Raw genomic sequence first — 6,000 nt, forward strand, 5'->3', positions numbered from 1 at the left:
GAGGCTGTCAATCACAGGCTGTGTGTTGCAGGTTCCCTCCCCCGTCACCATTTTCCTCTTGGTGTCAGGAAAACTTGTCAGAAGTGACTCATGTGGATATCAGAGGAAGGAAGCTTAGTGCTTTGGATTGAGACAAGTACATACTATTGAGGGATATGCTTTGTTCATATTTCATGTCAGAGGTTTACAACCACTTTAAAGTATATTTAAAGCCGCTGCTGAATGACAGAGCTCTTCTCTGCATGTCAGGAAACTGTGTGAATTCTGACGCATACCTGTGCAATATTCCCGATGCACACATTCCTGAATATGGATAGAGATTGAGTGGGTGCTGTAGTGACCACCAGAAGGAGACCGGAAAGACCAACGTTTTATTGTATGATCACATCACAGCAGAAAACAGCGACATTTCGGTGCCACGCAGGACCCTTTCATCATATGAGCAGGTGTAAATGGAGCCTAATTGTTCTTTAAGTTATCGCATAAAGCATCCAACACGTTTCCAAATACACTCCTCCTTCGTCGGGGCCACAAGACAAATACAAATGTAAAAATTCATAAAGATAAAAGTCAAGCAAAAAGGGTCGCTGGTTCGAATCCCAACCACGACACCCTCTGCCTGGAGTTTGCATGTTCTCCCTGTGTCTGCGTGGGTTTCCTCCGGGTACTCCGGTTTCCTCCCACTCTAAAGACATGCTGGTAGGTTAATCGGATCCTGTCTAAATTGGCTCCTAGTATATGTATGGATGTGAGTTAGGGACCTTAGATTGTAAGCTCCTTGAGGGTAGGGACTGATGTGAATGTACAATGTATATGTAAAGTGCTGCATAAATTGACGGCGCTATATAAGTGCCTGAAATAAATGCTAAATAAAATAAGACATTCATTTGCATCTAATATCTAAATCTAATGAACTGCAGACACAAAAATATGAATATGTTACATACAAATACCAAAAGATCACTTCTTACTGCCGGTTCACACAGGGGCGGCACGACTTGCAGGTCGACTCACCAAGGCGACCTGCACACGACTTCAGCGGCGACTTGCAAAACGACTTCTGTATAGAAGTCAATGCAAGTTGCCTGAAGTCGCCCCAAAAATACTACAGGAACCTTTTTCTAAGTTGGAGCGACTTGCGTCGCTCCTATTAGAACGGTTCCGTAGCACAGAACAGGACGCGACTTGTCAGGCGGCTAAGTCGCCTGACAAGTCGCCCCTGTGTGAACCGGGGCTTAGGCAAACAATATGAGGTGTAAATAAAAAACAAAACAAAAATCAGACCTGTTTGTTCTGTGAAACTGCATGCAGATTCAATTGATGTGAATGGGGGCAAGATCGAATGTTAAAAGGCTATTTTCTCTCCACGTCCAATATTATTTGTTCCTGAAAATAGCACATTATGACCACTAGATGCAGCTGATGATCATAGTAAAGAAGAATTCATTTCCTATGATCATCAGCTCCATCTAGTGGCCATAGTGCGTAATTTTCCTGATTCTCGTCATTATAAATAAATAACACTTGACCTGGAGAGAAATTAGCCTAGTAACATTCGATTTTGCCCACATTCACACAGAACAAACATACGTGCAGTTTTACAGGATAAAAAGCTCTGCACTTTTTAAAATAAAAATCCCTTTAAATCTAATAAAGTAATCAGAGGTGTCTATAAAAATAGGACAACCGTTTTGTATTATAAATTCAATGAGAACCATGAATGCCATGGGAATAACTGTGCCTAGAACATAATGGAAATGCGATCTTTGTCACTAGGTTGTATAAACACACATGAGACATAATGGTAAGTATAATCATTGTAATTGTATATCAAAAAATGAATACATTGGTATCACGGGTAACACTTTATAGAAGAAATAGAAGTGTACTTAGGTCATTTTAACCTTGCTTAGACTCTCGGATTCTTAGTCAAAATGATATGTTTGTGCGTTTATTTCTTCTATAAAACGTCACAATTCATAGAAATCTATTCATTTTTTGCTATACAATTACAATGATTATACTTACTATTACACACATGTGGTCTATAGTGTGTTTGTACAATACTGAGATAACGATCGCATTTGCATTATGTTCTAGGTGCAGTTATTTTTATGGGCTTATTTATTTTATATCACTGACACATTTCATTATATTTATAATATAATAGTGTTGTTGTGTTCTTATAGATTATTGTATTCGATTTATGGACCTTGTGACAGATAATACAAAACAATTTACAACTTGTCTTCCTCCAAAACTAGAGATGTGTACGACGGAAATATTTGTTTCGGATTCATTTGTTAAGTAATATATTTTGTTTCGTCACATTTGTTATGTTAGAATGTTTCATTTTTGAATATTCGGATTAGTTTTGTAGATTCGTTGTTCTGATTCATGTTTTCAGGAGTTGTTTGGGAAGATTGGCTTTATTTGTTTTATTGTGTTCATTTGTTACTTATGTACTCTGAGCCATCCGTGCCAGTCCAATCCTCCAAGAGAAATGGAATGACCTGATTGGACGATACCGACTAGAGTCGCATGCATCTGAAAATAGGAATCATTTTATTTCACTTTTATAGCTTACTGTATTTATTGGAATATGTTTCTATTTCACATGTGGTGCATTTTTTTTTTTTTTTTTATAACGATAAAAGATGTTAATGCAAAAAGAATCAGCTGATTATCCAAAAGTCAAAGACGACCATGCCACACTCATCCGAATAAAAGGAAAGAAAGCGAATGAATACATACTCATTTGTTATGTTATTACGCTGAATTAATTCCCCGATTCCCAGCTGACTTTGTTTGTTGGGCCATGCACATACACATATTAACCGCTTCAATACGGGGCACTTTCATCCCCTATCTGGCCCAGGCCAATTTTTCAACTTTCAGCGCTGTCACGCTTTGAATGACAATTGCGCGGTTATGCAACTCTGTACCCAAATTACAATTTTATCATCTTTTTGGCTACTTTCACACTGAGGTGAGCGCCTGAAAAACGCCTCCCCTGCCACCCCAGTGTGAGAGCCCGAGTGCTTTAGAAAAAGTCCTGCAAGCAGCATCTTTCAGGTGGTGCAGGAGCGGAAAATACATCGCTCCTCCGCCCTCCCCCCCCCATTGGAATCAATGGGTACCGCTGCTGAAGCACCTGCAAAGCGATTTGGCAGCGGTGCTTTGTGGGCACTATTAACCCTTTATTCGGCCACTAGCGGGGGTTAAAAGCGCTACGCTGGTGGCCAAAAAGTGCCACTTTTCATGCGGTAAAGCGCCGCTACAATTAGCGGCCCTTTACCAGTAACGCCTCCCCCCGCCCTGCCCCAGTGTGGAAGTAGCCTTTTAAGATAGATAGAGCTTTCTTTTGGTGGTATTTAACCACCTCTGGGGTTTTTCATTCTTTGCTAAACAGACAACAAAAGACTGACATTTTTGAAAAAAATTAAGTTTTTCTTAGTTTCTGTTTGCAAAGTTTGCAAATAAGTCATTTTACTTTTTCACTGATGTGCGTTGATAAGGGTGCACTGATGGGCACTGATAGGCTGCACTGATGGGTACTGATGGGGCTGCACTGATTATCAGTGTAATCAATGTACTCACTGTGCACTGTCAGCCTTGCCAATAATCAGCTCTCGTTTCCTCCCACAGAGACAGCATGTGAGAAAAGGAATGGTGATAACTGATGAGGTGGCATTGATAGGCAGCACTGATGGGCACTGATGAAACTGTACTAATGAGGTGGCACTGATGGGCACTGATGTGCAGCAATGGTGGGTACTGATGGGGTGGCACTGATGGGCACTGACAGGCAGCACTGATGGGTACTGATGAAGCTGCACTGATGAAGTGGCATTGATGGGCACTGATAGGCAGCACTGATGGGTACTGATGAAGCTGCACTGATGAGGTGGCATTGATGGGCACCGATAGGGAGCACTGATGGGTACTGATGAGTCTGCACTGATGGACACAGATAAGCTGCACTGATGAGGTATCATTGATGGGCACTGATAGGCAGCACTGATGGGTACTGATGAAGCTGCACTGATGAGGTGGCATTGATGGGCACTGATAGGGAGCACTGATGGGTACTGATGAGTCTGCACTGATGGTGACAGATAAGCTGCACTGATGAGGTGGCACTGATGGGCACTGATGAAGCTGCACTGATGAGGTGTCATTGATGGGCACTGATAGGCAGCACTGATGGGTACTGATGAGGCTGCACTGATGGGCACTGATAACCTGCACTGATGAGGTGGCACTGATGGGCATGGATATGCAGCACTGATGAGGTGGCATTGATGGACACTGATAGGCAGAACTGATGGGCACTTATGAAGCTGCATTGATGAGGTGGCACTGACAGGCAGCACTGATGGGGCTGTACTGATAATCATTGTAAACAATGTACTCATTGGGCCCTGTCAGCCTTGCCAATTATCGTCTCTCTTTTCCTCACACAGAGACGGTGTGTGAGGAAAGGAATGGTGATAACCGGCAAGTCTGATTATATGTGACCAGCTGTGATTGGCCCTGTAACACGATCGGTGATCAGGTGGGTCCAAAGGACACATCAGTCACAGGGAGCTCTCAATGTGGACCCCAGGGGGTGCGCCGGAGGGGCAGTTTTTATAGGATGTCCAAGAAGCAGTTAAACGAATGGTCTCTCAAGTTCAACCCCAATACAAACAGAATCTTATCAGAATATTCACGCTATGCTCACTAGAATAAAAACGATTGGATCTGAATCAGTTAGAATCATTTATTATGTCGTGTCATGTTATTTCAGATGCTTCAAACATTAACAAATGACCCAAACTATCGCATCATGTCACCCGAATGAAACAAATGTATACAAATGATTTTGTTGTTTTTGTTATGATTTATTTCAGATTTGTTGGTTCAGTATTATTGTGATTCGGAGATTCAAATACATCCAAATATCTGAATAATGAAAATTTCAATTTGTAATAAAACTCATTGCACGTTTCTATTCAGAGCTGCGTGTACTTTTGTTCTGTGTGAATGGGGGCAAAGACAAATGCTAGGCTGTTTTCTCTCCAGGTTGAATGTTATTCAGTCAGAGAAATGAAACAGAAAAAAATGCGTTATGGCCACTACATAGGGAGATTGATCTCCTCTGCAGTGAATTAAATTGAAGGGCTTAGCTCTGAGCATTCCCAGAGCTGTAATTTCCTGACGGCTACAGGCAGTAAAGCAGCTAAATGAGCATAATCTGTGCTTGGTTAGCTACTTTGGAGGGCAGGGGAGACACTGGGGACTAATAGACCTCCAATGTCTCCATAAAGAGAACCCGTCACCTGCCAGTTTGTTAACCTCCTTGTGATAGTAATAAAGTTATATTAAAAATACCTAGGGTTAAGTGTATGGGTAGTAGAATGAATCAACACCACATCCCAATTGGCATAAGACTAGCAAAACAGTATAAAACTCTGGGACTTCGGAGGTGTTTACAAAGACAAAAAAATCACATTACGGTTTTATTAAATATATTGTATATGTTGAGGGTTCACTCACACTAAACTGTTGTGACTTGTTCATGCACATGCGTTACGGCCAGTGTTAATCTTAGTAATAGGACTAAAATGGCATTTTAGTTTTAGTTCCATTTTAGTCTTCTGCAATTTTTTTAGTTTTAGTCGTATTTTGTCGACTAAATCTCCAATACATTTCAGTAATTGCCATTTAGTTTTAGTCATAGTCTTTTGACTAAAATGGCTTTTAGTTTTAGTCGTATTTTAGTCATCTCAATTGTTTTAGTTTTAGTAGTATTTTAGTAGACTAAAATAGCATTCATTTAGTTGACTAAAATGTTTTAGTCGTTTTAGTCAACTAAATTAACACTGGTTGTGGATGAATTGTGCATTGCATTAAGACAGCCTATTAATTATAAATGGGCTGCCAATGCATCTCAATGAATGAAAAAAACACGCACGACCCTTTTGAACAACGCAACGCAACACATGCTATACGTGT

This window comes from Aquarana catesbeiana, linkage group LG08, assembly GCF_042186555.1.
Source record: "Aquarana catesbeiana isolate 2022-GZ linkage group LG08, ASM4218655v1, whole genome shotgun sequence".
Classification (NCBI taxonomy): domain Eukaryota; kingdom Metazoa; phylum Chordata; class Amphibia; order Anura; family Ranidae; genus Aquarana; species Aquarana catesbeiana.